The sequence below is a fragment of the Schistocerca americana genome, chromosome 2, assembly GCF_021461395.2.
Source record: "Schistocerca americana isolate TAMUIC-IGC-003095 chromosome 2, iqSchAmer2.1, whole genome shotgun sequence".
Classification (NCBI taxonomy): Eukaryota; Metazoa; Arthropoda; class Insecta; order Orthoptera; family Acrididae; genus Schistocerca; species Schistocerca americana.
Window position 1 is genome coordinate 327151794 of NC_060120.1, and position 19247 is coordinate 327171040.

Consider the following 19247-nt stretch of genomic DNA (forward strand, 5'->3'; position numbering starts at 1 on the left):
ATGTCGCCCAAAGTGTGGCTTAACAAAATCTGTCATAAGATAAATGGCGCCCAGTGTGGAGATATTAACTAATCGACCGTACAAAAATGGCGTCCAAGGTAATTTTATAACTGCATCACCAAAAGAGTTGCTCCCAATATTCTGGGGCCGAAATTTATAGGACAATCAAGAGTTTTAGAATTCCCCTTACACCCAAGAGAGATCGCGCCAATGTCGTGTTACACAAGCTCTAGGCTTGATAATGTCTTCAATTCGGAGAAATGTGAAATTACGTGTTCGTAAGATTAAACCCACTGTATTCAGTAACTTACGAAATAAAGTTACAAAATATTCACAAAAATATTTGTTCACACTCCCATAATATTCGATTAGAACAGAAAGTTAAAAATTAGAAAGAGGAAAAAAGTGAGAATGACTGAGAAAATTCAGTTGATTATAAATAAAAATAATCAACAAACAGGAAAAAAATTTCAATAAAGATTTGTTTAATGTAGATGTCTTCTGCAACACTTTGTTTGTTCACATTTGATGAAGTTACAGGATTTTGTCGTTAGCACGGGTCACACCAGTATTCAAGAAAGGAAATAGGAGTAACCCATTGAATTACAGACCCATATCACTGACCTCAATTTGCAGCAGGATTTTGGAGCATATACTGTACTCTAAAATTATGAATCACGTTGAAGAAAATGACTTATTGACACATAACCAACACGGATTCAGAAAATATCGTTCTTGTGCAAAACAGCTAGCTCTTTATTCCCATGAAGTAATGAGTGCTGTCGACAAGGGATCTGCCATATTCCTTGATTTCCAGAAGGCTTTTGATACCGTTCCTCACAAGTGACTATTAATCAAATTGCGAGCATGTGGAGTATCGTCTCAGTTATGTGACTGGTTTCGTGATTTCCTCTCAGAGAGGTCACAGTTCCTAGTGACAGACGGCAAATCATCGAGTAGAACAGAAGTGATATCTGGCGTTCCGCAAGGTAGTGTCATAGGCCCCCTGCTGTTCCTGATTTACATAAATGATCTAGATGATAATCTGAGCAGCCCTCTTAGATTGTTTGCAGATGACGCTGTAATTTACCGTCTAGTAAAATCATCAGACGATCAATCTAGAGAGAATTTATCTATGGTGCGAAAAGTGGAAATTGGCACCAAACAAAGAGAAGTGCGAGATCATCCACATGGGTACTAAAAGAAATCCGATAAATTTTGGGTGTACGATAAATCGCACAAATATAAGGGCTGTCGGTTCGACTAATTACCTAGGAATTATTACGAGCAACTTAAATTGGGAAGACCACATAGATAATATTGTGGGGATGGCGAAACAAAGACTGCGCTTTGTTGGCAGAACACTTAGAAGATGCGACAAACCCACTAAAGAGACAGCCTACATTACACTTGTCCGTCCTCTGCTGGAATACTGTATTGCTGCTCCGTGTGGGATCCTTACCAGGTAGGATTGACGGACATCGAAAAAGCGCAAAGAAGGGCAGCCCGTTTGGTGTTATGGCGCAATAGGGGTGAGAGTGTCACTGATGTGATCCGCGAGTTGGGGTGGCAGTCACTGAAACAAAGGCGATTTTCTTTGCTGCGAGATCTATTTATGAAATTTCAATCACCAGCTTTCTCTTCCGAATGGGAAAGTATGTTGTTGACACCCACCTACGTAGGGAGAAATTATCATAATAATAAAATAAGAGAAATCAGAGCTCGAATGGAAAGATTTGGGTGTTCCTTTTTCCCACCGAGCGAGGTGGCGCAGTGGTTAGCACACTGGACTCGCATTCGGAAGGACGACGGTTCAATCCCGCGTCCGGCCATCTTGATTTAGGTTTTCCGTGATTTCCCTATATCACTTCAGGCAAATGCCGGGATGGTTCCTTTGAAAGGGCACGGCCGATTTCCTTCCCCATCCTTCCCTAACTCGAGCTTGTGCTCCGTCTCTAATGACCTCGTTGTCGATGGGACGTTAAACACTAATCTCCTCCTCCTCCTGTTCCTTTTTCCCACGCGCCATTCGAGAGTTGAATGGTAGAGAAGTAGTGTGAAAATGGTTCGATGAACCCTCTGCCAGGCACTTAAATGTGAATATAGATGTAGATTTTCAGGCCTTCTAATTTTTGTTTAGGTAAATTTCTGGCTGCTTACGGCCACGTTTGGGTTGCGTTGAAAATCCGCGAGCGATTGTTAGATCGGTTCAAAATGGTTCAAATGGCTCTGAGCACTATGGTACTTAACATCTGTGATCATCAGTCCCTAGAACTTAGAACTACTTAAACCTAACTAACCTAAGGACATCACACACATCCATACCCGAGGCGGATTCGAACCTGCGACCGTAGCGGTCACGCGGTTCCAGACTGAAGCGCCTAGAACCGCTGGCCACACCGTCCGGCGTTAGATCGGTCCCTTCATGCAGCTCTAAAAGAGCATTACGCGCAAGTGCCAGAGGAAAGATTGAGGGCACTATTTCGACGTTGTTCTGTACCATCTGTCCACACTGCCTGCAGAACAGCGCCAAAACAGACGCTGCAGTAATCGTGCAGCTCCTCATAAGCTACACATTTATGTAGTCGATAACAAGCGACGCTGAGTTTGTGTGTAGAGCGACGCCATGGGACAGTGGATGACTGGAAACTACTGATTTGGAGTGATGAATAACGCCATACCCTCTGACAATATGACGGAGGAATTTGGGTCTGGCACATGTCTGGAGAACGCTATCTGCCATCAAATTTAGGGGCAACAATGCAATACGGAGGAGGTGGTGTTGTGGTAAGGAGGGATGTTTCGCAGTTAGGGTGTGCTCACCTTGTGCTTAAGAAACGTCTAAATGTGGCTGGCCGGCTCACCGACCCTCGTCGATCTGGGGCCACCCCATTTCCCCGTCCCAGAGGAGGAGGAGGAGGAGGAGGAGATTAGTGTGTAACGTCCCGTCGACGACGAGGTGGTTAGAGACGAAGCACAGACGCAGGTTAGGGAAGGATGGATATGGAAAGTGGCCGTGACCTTTCGAAGGAACCATCCCGGCATTTGCGGGAAAATCACGGAAAACTTAAACCATTTCTAGCGGACGAGGGTTTGAACCATCGTCACCCCGAAAGCGAGTCCACTGTGCTAACCACAGCGCCACCCCACTCGGTCCCGTCCCAGAAGGGGCGTTTTCATACACGTGGCTATCCGGGTGGGTTAGAGAACGAAAATCTATTCTGTAAATACAACGTATATTGTGGAAAGAGAGATCTTGCGAAACTCAGCTAGCTCGATTGCTCCGTCGGATCAAGAGTGCCGTAGACAACGGCGCTCAGGTTGATGCCGTGTTCCTTGACTTCGGGACGGCATTTAACACGGTCCAGCACGGTCGTTTAGTGAACAACGTAGGAGCTTACCGAGTATCGGACCAGATTTGTGACTGAATTCATAACTTCCTTGCAGGTAGAACTCAACACGTCGTTGTTAACGGAACAAAATCGGCAGCTGTATAGGGAATCTCAGGAGTGTCCCATCGAAGTGAGATAGAAAAATTACTATGATATTTTCACTCTGCAGCGGAGTGTGCGGTGACATGAGACTTCCTGGCAGATTAAAACTGTGTGCCGGATCGAGACTCGAACTGGAGTCGTGAGTCGTGCTTGGATAGCTCAGTTAGTCAGCCCTTAGAGGTTCGGTCGGTATTTACGTCGCTGTCGCACGTGTGCGCGAGAGGTGTATGCGGTAAGTGTGTAGCGGTGTGCCGCGATAATACATACAACGAATCATGGCCTTGTCGTTCCGCAAATCGACACTGAAATTCAGTTTTGTTCACGAATTTGCCCGACCGAAGGCTTACGAGACAGAACGTTATTTACGGGACGAGGTAAAAATCGAACCTGACGTTCTAGTTGGAACACACGTATAGTCAGCAGCGTGGTCTATGTCAAGCTAATCAATGAAGCGGCATGTGACGAACTACTATTCCGATACCCACAAGGACTTCGTTTCTGTCATTCAGACGGGAATGTTGGAACGGTTACAGTTGAACACGCCGGCATGGGACTACGAACTATCCGCGCCTTTGGGCTTCCATTCGAAGTGCCATAAGAATTGGTGACAGACGTCCCGCGTCCTTACGGAACGGTCCTATCGCATGTGGCTGAAAAATGGACGAGTTTCAAAAACGTATCCTGCCCTCAACGGCGTCAGACAAAGACAGATCGAACTCTGAAATTATGCTCCGTCATTCTTGTACACTGCTGGTTGTGTGGCGATTGTCATCTACGACGTACAACCAAGGACGTGCTCTGGGTGTGGGAAGGAGGGACGCGTCCGTTCTGAGTGTACTCAACGAAGGTTGTTCAGCTGCAACGGGATGATCCACCATTCACACCGCATCCGACTATGCTCCCCATGACCTATGTCGCCGCATTACGCGATGACGTAGGCCGCGAGACAGAAACGTACCGGAGCGTACAAACAGAGGCAGATCGTGGCGAGGCACCAGAGGACGACGTTGCGCTGGACGGCCTGGAGCGGTCACAGGACTCCCTCTCTTCGCTGTCACTTGCGGCCCCTTCAGATGAGACACTAACGGACGTCAATAATTCGACGGCACACGATTCCGACCCCCAAGAACAACCAGAGGCCATGCTGACCTCTGATTCTGAGGCTCGGCAATGAAAACAGTGATCACCAAAACGCCGGAAGAAGCTCCGCCCAACGGTGGAGAACGACCGATGTGATCCAGCAGGCAATTCTGAGGCGTTTTCGGGCACAGAGCAGACGACCATGCATACAGAAGAACTGCCTAACGGGGATGCAACGGTGGCCAGCGGGACGGTGACACGACCTTCCGATGACGATGCTAGAAGAAGACCTACCGCCGTGGGGAACAGATGATGCTGGAGGAACTGTTCCCACACACTCTCCCGGTGTAAGAGCGGAAGAGTGCATGGAATAACGACAAACCATATGAGGAGACGGCGGGGGATGTTAGAAAGAAAGCAGCCTGCGTACAGAAGAATTAGCGACCGTAAGGTGCCCCATCTATGTTGACAGCCATGTAACAAGCTTATCGGATAGGGTCTGTTAACATCAATAGCACTGGGACGCCGGTAAAACTCAAGATGCTCAGTGACATGATAAAGGCTGCATATTTAGACACAGCGCCATTACAGGAAATTCGGATGCTTCTCGCCCCTCCCCCCCCCCCCCCTCCCCTCGGACTTTTACGGTTACGATATTTACTGTTCCCCATGTGACGAGAGATGCGTTGGCCTGCGATACTACTGAAGGAAGGGATACGTGCAGACGAAGTAGAGTATTTGTCTTCTGCCCGTGGTACGGCCGTGACCATAGGTGGAATACGTTTGATCAATATATAGGCACCCTCCGGCTCGGATAAGGGAAAGGACAGAGGAGATTTTTACTCCCATGAGGATACACCGTTGTTCCGGGGACGATACTATGCTTGCATACTCGACGGAGATTTTAATTGCGTGCTCAACAGAAAGGACCAACAACCTAACTATGCTCCTAGCTAAGAATTTCGGGAGCTGTTCAACGGGATGGAATTAGTCGATACATGGGACCTGAAGTATCGCAACCAACCAGATATACATTTTTTACGAGCCATTCCGCGAGCCGTTAGGATCGGATCTACGTTTCAAGGGCGTTAGCGATGTCGACGGCGGACGCAGAAATCTGGCCGACCGCGTTTACACACCATGAGGCATATATTTGTACGGTTAACTTTGATAGACAGCAGGTATGGAGAAGAAGGGGTAATTGGAAGATGAACGTCTCCCACATGCGTGATGCAGAATGCCGACGCATGGTGGAGGACGCGTAGCATGGCTGCCTCCGTCGACGAAATTCTTACGGTACTGTCCTGCAGTGGTGGATCGAGTGCGCGAAGCCAGCTCTCTGGAGGACATTAATAGGTTATGGGAAGGAGGTTTCTCAATGGCCGTGCACGACCACTGACTTTTGCTTTACGGCCCTCCGGGAACTGTTCGCTCAACCACCTACACCAGAACGCCAGAGGGCCGTCCACCGAGTCAAGGCGAAGCTGGTACAACTTGCGACACTAAGGATTGCGGGTACGATGATACGCGTGAGGTCGCAGGATTGCCTGCCCAATGAGGTTCCCTCGATGCATTATGTGATAAAGGAAAGAAGAAGAAGACGAAGGACGTTAATTCATGAGATCGATCTTGGCGATGGCCATCGTTTTTCAGCATAAAGGGACATAGCACAGGCATTCACGGATCATTTTAGCAGATTCTGTGCGAGCGACAGAGAGGGCCAGAGGAAGCTGGGGAACGTCCTGGAAGAGATCCCAGATGTGACACGTGTGAGCGGGGAATCGGACGTGTTATCTGAAATTACGTGTGAGGTGCTGGAGGAAGCGATTACACGAGGTGCCTCCAACAACTCCCCAGGTACAGACGGTTTCCCGTTGAAATTTTACCGTGCCTTTGTGACCATTATGACCGATGTCGTCGCCCTCGCGGCTGCATGCCGTCTCCGAGGGGGGAGGGCACTGGTTGCTATAGATTTCGATCATGCTTTTGATCGAGTGGATCATGTGTACCTCGCGGCGGTGATGAATAGGATGGGTGTTTCGCCATTATTGACCACTGTAGGGACGTAGCTGTTGCACAGCGTAAGATCAGCGATGGTGATCAATAGAGGGAGAACAGAGTATTTTAAGATCTTAAGATCAGTCAGACAGGATTGCTCGTTGTCGATCCTCCTATATGCGATCGCTTTAGGACCGTGCCTCGCTGGCCTTCGTCGCTGACTTACCGGGATACTCCTGTGGCATCTATCATTCAAATGTAGAGCGTATGCGGATGACATTGTGTTCCTGTCCGGAATGAGGGGGAGACTGAATCAGCACTTGATTGGCTACAGACATGGGATGGCAGCACGCATGTGGAGCGTGGACTAGAACCAGTAACGGAAGGACCCTTGCCTGTGGCGCAAACCCTCCGATGTTTGGGTATCGTGTTTCATAAGGAGACGGCAGGAACGGCTGCGGACAACTACCGACGGCTGTTGCTCAGGGTCCGCATGTCAGTACGACTAAACGCCCTACGGTCGATGGATATGCTGCAGCGAGTGCCACTCGTCAACCTTATTTCGCTCCCATGATGTGCCACCTGACACACCTTCTCCCGTTGACGCGCACGATGGCTATGAGGATTCATGCGGCTTTTGGGTACTTTGTAAGTCTGGGACAGCTCTTCAAGGTGCAGTACAACTCGCTTACCGTCCCAGCGCGAGAAGGGAGCGTTGGTTTACTGAAAGTGCACGAGAAGGCGCGTGCCATGTATATTAATACTATACGGTGGCGCAACAGGAATCACTCGCTTATGGGGACGGTCATCGAAGAACTAGTACCAACATCGGATCTTCCTCCAGTCACTGTCGGCTATATATCGTCCCATTTAACGTACGTGCGCACGTTCCTTGTTGAACACAGGTACGTTCGAGAGCGTTTACCAACGTCCCGACAGTCGACATCGAAGGACGTGTACCATCTGCTTCTTCGACAATCGTCCAGAACAGGGTGGAACGGAAACATCCAGCCGTTAATTGGCACGTGGTGTGGCGCACGATACACTACCCCCCAACCCCCCACCTACCTGCAACAGTCAGGTCAAAAATGGTTCAAGTGGCTCTAAGCACTATGGGACTTAACGTCTGAGGTCATCAGTCCCCTAGATTTAGAAACTACTTAAACCTAACTAACCTAAGGACATCACACACATCCATGCCCGAGGCAGGATTCGAACCTGCGACCGTAGCAGCAGCGCGGATCCGGGCTGAAGCGCCTAGAACCGCTCGGCCACAACGGCCGGCCAGTAAGGTCAACATGGTACATTGTAGTGAACCGGAAATACCCAACGAATGACAAAAAGTACGCAATACATTTGGGAGATTCGCCCATGTGTCAGCAATGCGACATGCTGGATACGGACGACCACCGGCTGGTCTGTGGCGAGGCGTTGGCTGTCTGGTCTCCAGCAAGGAAGATAATAGCGTTCATGCGGCTCACTATATATACAGCAATACCTTCCGACATAGTATTTTTTCCAGAGGAAACGTATTTTCCGCGTCATAATGCGAACGCAGTGGCATGTATCACATGTACGAAGGTCCATACATATATACAGACACACGTCTGAACGTACTGGATTGCTGGTAATACTTGCAAGATGGACACACAAAAATGTTACAGCTACGAAAGTACAAGAACTGGTATGCCAATATCCTAGGAACGTTTTTTGCGGACCCGCCATATACTTGGGGTGCGCCAGATGCGCAAAAATGAGCTGCGGTGCTTTCGTTGTGAAACCGACCAAGTAAAGTGATCAGCTAAGGAAAACTACGTGAGTACGCGACCCAGGAAGAACTCACACTTGCACAGTTAGAAATCGAATGTTTCTTGGAATTTTGTTTTAATATCTATAAATACTTTTCTTAAGGGTGCCGGAGGTGGCCCCACTTGACTTTGTTGCTATTTCATGCTGCGTGGTAGGACGGCAGCAAGGTTCCTTCCAGGACAGTTATAATGTATAAGAACGTACTATGGTTTTGTGGATAATAAAGGTTTCTGTTTCTCCTATTTTCCTTAAAAACAAAATAAAATATACTACAAATGGTAATGCGACTGCAAAAAAAAAAAAAAAAAAAAAAGGCTGTTAAGTGAGTAAGCGCCTGGTTTCATGGACGCGTCTGTCCTCCACATGAAAAAAAAAAATTAAAATAAAGTCGGTAGAGCACTTTCCGGCGAAAGGTAAAGGTCCCGAGTTCGAGTCTCGGTCTGGCACACAGTATTAATCTTCCAGACAGTTTTAGTAAAGTTGCTGTTTAGAATACACATATAAATGAATAACATCGCAAGCTCCGTGAGGCGCTTTGCAGATGATATGGTTGTCTGTAAGAGGGTAGCAACGCTGTAAGACTGTAGCGAACTGCAAGAAGACTGTAGAAGATTAACGAATAGTGCTTAGATTGACAGTGAACCCTGAACACATATAAATGTGACGTATTGCGCATACAGAAGACAAGAAATCCGCTATTGTACACTTATGCTATTGGTGACAAACCGCTGGAAACAGTACGTACTGTAAAAAACCCAGGATTAACCAGCCTCAGCGACCTTCAGTGGAATGACCACAGAAAACAAATAGTAGGAAAAGCGCATGACAGATTCATAGGAAGCAATGTAATATATCCACGAAAGAAGTGGTTTAAAAACACTTGTTCAACTGATTATTGAGTGCTGCTCATTAGTCATAGATCCTTACCAGGTAGGACTTATAGAAGAGAAGATGTGCATCGCGAAGAGGTTTATTATTGAGTCAGACAATATACTTCTTCCCACATACGTCTCTCGCGAAATGAGCACAACGAGAATATCCGAGAAATTAGAATTAACACGGAGAGTTACCGACAATCATTCCTCCCAATCGCCGTTCACGAATGGGACAGGGAAGGGTGGGGGGGGGGGGGCGGCGGGGAAGGGGGATCAGATAATAGTATCAGAAGTAGACCTGCCACACATTGTGACGTACTTTGTTTTACATTCGAAGATCCAGTGCACCTGTTCTATTAAAATATTGTTCTATACACAACATCATCTGATAAATAACGATTAATTTACTCATACATAATAATTATCGTACATCTATGTCTATATCTACATACATACTCCGCAAGCCACCGTGCGGTGGGTGGCGTAGGTTACCCTGTCTGTATGCCTCCGCATGAGACTCAGTTTTCATATCTTCTCTTTGTTGTCCTTGAGCGAAATGTATGTTGGTGGCAGTAGAATCGTTGTGCAGTCAGTTTCAAATGCCAGTTCTCTAAATTTTCTCAATAGCGTTTCTCGTAGAGAACGTCGCCATCCCTCCAAGGATTCCCATATGTGTTCCTGTAGCACCTCAGTAACACTTATGTGTTGTTCGAAACTACTGGTAACAAATCTAGAAGCCTGCCTCTGAATTGCTTCGATGTCTTTCTTCAATCCGACCTGGTACCGATCCCAAATACTCGAGCAGTACTCGACAGTAGGTCGCACTAGCGTCCTACATGCGGCCTCCTTTACAGGTGAACCACACTTTCCCAAAATTCTCGCAATAAACCGAAGGCGGTCATGGGCTTTCCTCCCACAATCCTCACATGCTCGCTCCACTTCATATCGCTTTGCAACATTACGCCCAGATATTTAAACGACGTAACTTTGTCAAGCAGGATACTACTAATGCTGTATCCGAACATTGCCGATTTGTTTTTCCTGTTCATCCTCTTTAACATACACTTTTCTGTATTTAGTGAGTGCTACCATTCATCACACCAATTAGAAATTTTGTCTACGGCATTTTGTATCCTCCTACAGTCACTCAACTTTGACACCTTCTTGCACACTATAGCATCTTCAGCAAACAGTCACAGATTCCTGTTCACCTTGTCCGCCAGATCATTTATATATAGGGTGTCCCACCTCAAACCTCCCCAATTTCAAAGACCCAGGAAAAAAAACCACAGTAGATATGACAATGACAAATGCACCACATTGTAGACCACCTCAAAGAATTTATTTATTTATCGTCAGTACACCTCTACATGTGGACCATTTGCAGCACGAAGAATATCGAGCCTATATTCAATTTCTTGCCAAGTTCTTTGTAACATTTCCTCTGTTGTTGTTGCAATCACATTAGTGATATGATATCACAATGTAGGAATATTGTCCACTTTGGTCACATACATGCGGTCCTTTACGAATCTCCACATGAAGAAATCAAGCGGTGTAATGTCGGGTGAACGTGGTGGCCAGGCAATGGGTCCTCCGCGTCCGATCCAATGGTTGGAAAATTTCCTATCCAGAAACATGCGAACAGCTGTTGACCAATGTGGCGGAGCTCCATCTTGTTGAAACATGATGTTGGGTTGCAAGTCTTGTATCTGAGGGTACACAAACTGCTACTACGTGTCCAGATACACTGACCCATTCACTGTTTGTTCCACAAAGAAGAATGGTCCAACAACTCTGTCGTGCATTTGGCCACAACAGGCATTTCGTTTAGGGCTATCGTGAACATGTTCAATGACAACGTGCAGATTTTGCGAACCCCAAATCCGAACACTATGCCTATTAACCCTTCCTGGTAGATGAAAGGTTGCCTCATCTGAGAATGAACATCTTTCCAGGAAGCTGGCATCCATATCAATATTGTTGTCAGTGTGGTTTGTCGTTCGGCGTCAGATATTGCAGAATTTGCATGTTGTAAGCACACGTACGAAGACGCTGGTGAACTACTCGATGCAAAGTTGACTGAGGTACACCAAGTTGCCTAGATGCTTGACGAATTGACTTATGTGGGCTTCTGAGAAACGTTTGTCTGATGTCCTCCACTGTCTCTTCTGAAACTCAGTAAAGTGCATTGCCAGAATGTTTCAGGACACTTCCTGTTGCCAGAAATTTCCTATACCATTCCTTAATTGTTTTCACATCAAGTGAACACATTCATACACACGACGATAATTTCTTTGCACAGTAATGGCGATTTTGTTTCTGCAAACCATACTACTCCTTGTGCGCACTGCTGTGGAGTCGCCATTTTCACTTCATGCGACCATACTGCATCCTGGCGACGATACTTTGCACATCTGACGTGGGAGTACAAATTCTTTGAGATGCTCTACAATGTGGTGCATTTTTCACTGTCGTATCTACTGTGGTTTTTCTCTCCTGGGTCCTTGAAATCAGGGAGGTTTGAGTGGGACACCCTGTATCTACAAAATAGCTGCGTTCCTATGACATTTCCTGGGGCACTCCTGGCGATACCCTTGTCTCTGATGAACACTCGTCTTCGAGGACAACATACTGGGTTCTATGCTTAAGAAATCTCCGAGTCACTCACATACGCTTGCACCGTTGCTAAGAGTCTGTAGTGGGGCACTGTGTCAAATGCCAGCCGGAAATTTAGAAATATGGAATCTGCCTGTTGCCCTTCAATCTGTGGTTCGCAGTATATCCCGTAAGAAAAGGGTAAGCTTAGTATCAAACGAGCGAGCTCTGTAAAACAGAGCTGATTCGTGGACATAAGCTTTTCTGTTCAAGAAAATCTATTATATTCAAACTGAGAATAAGTTCAAAGATTCTGCAGCAAACCGACGTTAGTGATATTGGCCTGTAATTTTGAGGGTCTGTTCTTTTACCCTTCTAATATGCAAGAGTCACTTGCGCTTTCTTCCAGTCGCTTGGGACTTTGAGCTGGGCGAGAGTTTTACGATAAATGCAAGTTAAGTAAAGGACCAATGCCGCAGGGTACTTTTTGTAAAACCGAACTCGTATTCCATCCTGACTTGGCGACTTATATGTTTCTCTACACCACGGATGCTTATTACTATGTCATCCATACGGGAGTCTGTTCGATGGTCAAATAACTGTGTGATTATACGATTCACCTGCGTGAGTGATTTCTTAAACGCGAAATTTAAAATTTCGGTTTTTGTTTTGCTGCCTCCAAAAACCACAACAGAATGGTCAATGACTGACTGGATGGAAGCCTTAGACCCGCTCAGTGATGTTACACAGGACCAGAATTTTCTCAGGTTCTCTGCCAAATGCAAGTATCTCCACTAACCTTTGCTTGTCGTCATCTTCGGTTTCTCCTTTGAACCAAGAGTGCAACAGTCTTTGTTTCCTCAGCATTTCCCGAATTTCGTTGTTAAACCATGATGCATGGGTTTGTGTGATGTCCTTAGGTTAGTTAGGTTTAAGTAGTTCTAAGTTCTAGGGGACTGATGACCTTAGACGTTACGTCCCATAGTGCTCAGAGCCATTTTTGAAACCATGATGGGTTTTTTCCGCCCTTAATTCACGTACTAGGCACATAGTTCACGAGACAAGGTTTACAATCTGTTTAAGCTTTGTCCATATTTCCTCTACACCAGTATAAGTGATGTCAATTCGCTGTCTAAATGAGATGCCTACAAACTGCTTATCTGTTGTTTCTAGCAGAAACACGCTCCTAGTTTCCTGATTGACTAATTAACTTTCACAACCACAATTGCTATAACAGCATCATCCCCATCTCTATAGTGACGCTGTCGATAAGGTCCGGCCCGTATTTTGCATAGGACTTTAAGGTTCCTGGCTTTCGATATCTGTCCTAATTTCAACCAAACAAAAAAGTCGAAAAGAATTCTCAGGTTCAGGTTTAACCTACGTTTTTACATGGGCACAAGTAGGTATTCTCGCTCTTCCTCACACGATTTTGTGGCAATCATGGGTGCGGATTCCTCGATGTACATCTACATCTATTCTATGCAAACCACCTTAGGGTGCGTGGAAGTTGTTCCTTCTGGTTGCCGTATTACAATTATATACGAACTTCACTATAAACTTTCCCAACGCGATAAAACCCTTCAGATGTTGTCTCTGTAGATTCTTTACAGTCCCAAGGCATTTCATTATGGCCAGGGGACTTGCATTTTACGTAGGTATTCTTTTATTGTGAACTCTTTAGTCGACGATTTTTAGACGTATTTTATGTAGGTTTCGATTCTTCCTGGCCGCTGGAAGTTCTGGCAGTAACCTGACTGGAATGTGTTGCTCGGATGGGCGGAAGCTGTCGGCCTGTCACTTTACTCTAGACCAGGGGATCCCAACAAAGTTTTGTCGAGGGCCCCTTCATCGAGCATGATTGGTACCTTGTCATATCACAGTATCAAGTACCTAAAAAAGCCAAATTAAGAGTCTTTTTATATGTTTTCTACTTTTGGTACTTAGAAAAAACATTGGCATGTTTATTAGTGAAAAAATATTGAGCTTAAAACTTTTTCAATTTAGCCATCATTGTTATAATTAAATTTTTGATTATTGCTCAAAATCTTTGTCTTCAAATCTGGGTGTTTAGCATAACAAACTCCTTACAAAAATAAAAATGAAAATGACAGGAAAAAATTAAAACTTAGTGACATCAAATGCATTATCTTCCTCTTCATCTGTAGGCCTTTCTCGTTTTAACGAACCACTTTTTAACGAACGGTCTCTTTTTAATTACGCGAACTGTAGCTTCCGCGTGAAACAACGCTTACAAACACTACTGTTTTAATACAGAATATTGAATAGGTAAACAACACGGTCTGTGAAAGCACTGGCAATAAATTAACAATGGCCGATTGTCGTCTGAAATGCCAGTTTCTGTGTAAAGTGACTGTCAGTTGTCAGCTGCAAAGAGGCAGCGCGCGCAGTCTAACGGCATACAGCAGAACTATTTTCCTCTATCCAATTCTAGTTTTGCGCTAGAGTGTGCTACTGTCAGTTGGCTCTAGGAAGACGCTAGACGCAAAAGTTAGCGTTCGCTAAAGCTCTGCTCATTCAGGAAGCAGCCAAAACAAAAAATCTGTTATCATACGAAATATATTTAATACATAATTTTTATTCTAATAGCATCTTGCGGACCCCTCCGGCATAGCTCGCGGACCCCTGGGCGTCCGCTGACCTCCTATTGGGAACCACTGCTCTAGACAAAATTCACGATCGTACGCAAGTAATACTTCACTAACTATACGTTACAGCACCCACGGTCGACAAATGATTTGCTTATGCTAAGACAGAAATGCAACATCCATTCATTGAACAAGTGTGCCGTCTCATCTGTACCCATCAGCTTACAAATTTCTACGTACCTTGTCCTTTTTGTACGCAGTGGACTGGGAGTTCACGTCCGCTGCTGTTGGCCTGGCACTGTGCGAGCTGAGATGTCCGACTGGAAGGTGGGGCGGCTGAGGGAGATAAACGGCGCTAGGATTTACAGCGACCTTCACTAGCCTGTTGGCCTCGCCCGCTCCTGGGACGCACCACAGCCAAACAGAATCCAGTTCGACTCGAAGATCGGCTTGCGGAAAAGAAATATCGAATCCTCGAACAAAAGATGGATAGGGAGCCACCATAATTTAGTAAAACTGGCCAAGAGAATTATATTTGCGCAGGCGACGCTCCAGTCATACAGCGAAGACATATGAACGAGCGACCGGACCGCTTTGGAGAATTTTTATATTTTGGCTGCTCCAGTGAAAGCCGTCATATGGTTTCCAACTAAGCAAGGTGACATAATGATTATGACACTGGACTCGAAGCAGATCCAAATCGTCCGTAGTCTCCCACAAAATACCAAGCAACATAGGACACATTTTGAAATTGTTTTAAATAAATTAATAATTTTATCTAGTTTTAATATTTAAGCTTCAATAAAATTTGAATAAAATATGTGTATCTAGCCTACTAGTAATGCTTTATCTTCAAGAAAATTTAAATATCGTATATGTAAATTGTAATTTCTCTTTCTATTCAGTGTTGTCCTGCTTTTTAGCAACGTCCTCTTGTTTAAACATTAGCTTCCTTCTTGCGCGACATTTCGCGTCTTGAGCGGCAACTCTGACCACAAACATGTCACTCCGCTGTGTCAAATCAGCTCTTCCTTAATTAATATAAAAATCACAAAACCGTAAGTCATATTTGAATGAGAATTCACGAAGTTCCAAAATCCCTCACACTCACGTGTCGTGAAACTTAAATGCTTAACTTAGACGTAGACTTTATGTGGTATAGCATGTTTCGCCACTGAAAGACAGCTCTTACACCCGTTATATCCTCCTGCAGGCACAGCACACTGTCAGGTTAAGCTTCCATAGCGCGCCTAATACCAAAGTATTATTTCCAAAATACGACTTATCGAAGCTCATGTTACTGCAACTGGTTCTTTGGCAAACAATACTTCATTAATACACTGTACTGTACAGTCTGCACACACAACTTTTATGAAGTTCAGAGCCAGTCTTGCATTCTTTGCAGTTGTTGGCAATGCACTAGTAATCTAGTCGTAGCCCATCGAGCAGCCGCCACCTAGTTTGCATACGGCGTTCAGTTTAGACGTTTTTTTGCATGTTTCTGTGAAGGAGTGAATAACAGCTGTCTGTTTTGGGTACTGATAAATTAATCTTTTCGTACGTGTCTGCGTATTTTGCGAGTTTTATAGGGGCTGTGTGGTTCAGTTGTCTCCAATGGGATCATACACTGTGGTATTCAAACTAACCTCTGAGTTGTTGACAGCTTAACCTTAGTGGAGAGTGATCCGAATTTGTACAGTAGTATTCCAGTCCTTAGCGGAGAAACATCAGTATATAGTTTTATATTAAGTGCCAGTCTCAGTCCTTCTATTTATCAATAGCTGTTGCGACCCACAAACCTAACATCAATAGCTGTTTTCATATGGTCAGTACTGAATAGTTCTTCTCATAACATATGTAGACAAGTGTAATGTGCTGCGAATACATAGAAAGAAAGATCCTTTATCATTTAGCTACAATATAGCAGGTCAGCAACTGGAAGTAGTTAATTCCATAAATTATCTAGGAGTAGGCATTAGGAGTGATTTAAAATGGAAAGATCATATGAAGTTGATCGTCGGTAAAGCAGATGCCAGACTGAGATTCATTGGAAGAATCCTAAGGAAATGCAATCCGAAAACAAAGGAAGAAGGTTACAGCACACTTGTTTGCCCACTGCTTGAATATTGCTCAGCAGTGTGGGATCCGTACCAGATAGGGTTGATAGAAGAGATAGAGAAGATCCAATGGAGAGCAGCGCATTTCGTTACAGGATCATTTACTAATCGCGAAAGCGTTACAGAGATGATAGATAAACTCCAGTGGAAGACTTTGCAGGAGAGACGCTCAGTAGCTCGGTACGGGCTTTTGTTTCGAGAACATACCTTCTCCGAGGAGTCAAGCAGTATATTGCTCCCTCCTACGTATATCTTGCGAAGAGACCATGAGGATAAAATCAGAAAGATTAGAGCCCACACAGAGGCATACCGACAATCTTTCTTTCCATGAACAATACGAGACTGGAATAGAAGGGAGAACTGATAGAGGTACACAAAGTACCCTTTGCCACACACCGTCAGGTGGCTTGCTGAATATGGATTTAGATGTAGATATTTTCCATGGGATACCACCATCTTGTACTCGACAGCATGCCCATGCCACCGATCGCTCAACAACAATCCCACTTTGGCCACCTCCAGCACTCACCCGTGTACCTGGAGGGTTTTAAACCTCATGCAGCATAATGAGAACCTCACCTACTCACACCCAGTGCTCTGCACTGTGTGGAAGTGCTCTATGGGACCTACATACAAAGTAATGCTGCTGACAAGTGATCTCTCTTCACAGAGTACATCGTCAACTCTGTTGTGCATAGAGACAGTGCAGTGTGTGTTTCCTTGTAACATGGACATGTTTTGCTACTGTGTATCAATTGTAAATCAGCAGTCATTATTCCACTACCCCATGTTGAGTCTCTTATTATTGTCTCCTGTATCGTATAGGACTACAAGGTATTTGTGTGTAACACTAAGAACCAATATGTAATGGGGCAACCACATAAAATCTGTAATATAGAAAGTGAATGGAAAACTTAGATTTTTAGGAGTCTAGAAAAGTGAAGTTCATCTGAATAAAGGAAATGACAAATCATATAAATTCTAGAGTATAGTTCCAGCATTTAGAGTCCTTATCAAGGAGGCATTACAATTTACATTGAATGAATTGCTATTTGAGAAAATATGTAGAGGTTTCCAGAATGCTATTTGAGAAAATATGTAGAGGTTTCCAGAATACGACTTTCATAGAGATGAACAGTGTTCAAAGACAGCATTTCACAAGATATGGTCTCCACATGAACGTAAAAGGGAAAAAGATTATTAGTGCCGAAATACTTAAATTTATTAATGAGTCATCTGTAATGGAAGTGTCTCCAATCCCAATTCCGCCAAAACAAGAGTTGTCTGTAACAGTGGAACCATCATTATCTGCAGTAGAGCTACAACAAACACCAGTAGCAGCAGCAAAGGCTCAGATATTCTCACCAGCAGTGTCAGATAAACCAATAGCAGCAGAATCACCACAATCATCAGCAGAGCTGTCGTCATCAGCAACAGCATCCAGAACAGCAGACCCCATAATACTACCCCAAGGCAATGAAAATGCATGTGAGGAAAACATACAAAGGTCATTAGCCGCAGCAGCTAACAAAGAAGGGCAGTCACCAAGTCGGGGAGCACAGGAGCCACCAGCAACAGCAACCACACAGAAGAGGTGCCTGAGGCCTGAGAGATCAACAGCAGAAGCAGCTTCCAATCAAGACAGATGCCTGAGAACTAGGAGACCTGCTACACTAAGTGAGGATTTTTTATGGTACCGAGTAAGCAGAAAGAGAACATGGAAAAAGATGTAAGTAAAACCGTCCATCTTAAATACCAGTGTGACAATAGTGAGAGGAATATAAACACCGGACAAAGATACGATCCAGGTTTAATGACACAAACCGAAAAAAATCACTGCATAGTACCAGAAGCAAAGGGAACAAGTGAAGTGCTTAGTATATTACAGGAAGGGGAACTATTACATTTAAAGCCAACTGTTAGAATACTTCACCAAAATGTTCAATACATAAACAATAAAACAGAGGAACTAGAGGTAATATTACAGGAGTATAGGCCAAACATTCTAGTAGTTACAGAACATGGGCTAAAAGAAAATCACATAGGAATTTACAACTCGAAGAATTATGTGAAAGTAGCCAGTTTTTGCAGAACTTCCTATAAAGGTGGTGGGGTTGCCATTTTTTCTAACTATAAATCAACTAAAGCCATCAATATAACAAAATATGCTATAGAATTGAGCTTTGAAGCTACAGCACTGGAAACTAAAATTGCTGGGAATTTATGTTGTGTATTAGGTTTGTATCGATCACCAAATGGTATAATTAAAACAGCTGGAAGATATAATCCAACACCTCTCAAAAACATATGCTTATTTGATCATTATAGGAGATCTGAACATAGACACGAGTAAAAATAAAGACAATACTAAGACCCTACTGGACTTATTGTGCATATACAATCTAAAAATAAAAATAGATAAACCAACCAGAGTAACAAAGCATAGTGAAACTATTATTGATCATGTAATAACAAATATTCCTACATGCTATTGTGACACACAGGTAATAAACTCCACATTAGCAGACCATTTTGCAATCATGATAGACATAAATATAAAGACTAGTGATTCAGTGCAGAAGATATGGGAGATGAGAAGACAGAACTACCCACATAACATAAATCTGCTAAAAAAGATGTTAGAGGCAGAAAACTGGGAAACAATAT

The 19247-nt window shown here is 44.4% G+C and overlaps 1 protein-coding gene across 1 annotated transcript in view; it reads right to left on the reverse strand.

Moving 5' to 3' along the window:
- The window catches only part of LOC124594911 (probable imidazolonepropionase), a 180143-nt gene extending 165338 nt beyond the window's left edge, over positions 1–14805 (reverse strand). Inside the window, exon 1 of the mRNA XM_047133392.1 lies at positions 14704–14805. The gene's annotated coding sequence lies outside the window, so the exon portion shown is untranslated. The remainder of the gene's footprint in view (positions 1–14703) is intronic.
- Positions 14806–19247: the final 4442 nt, after the last annotated feature.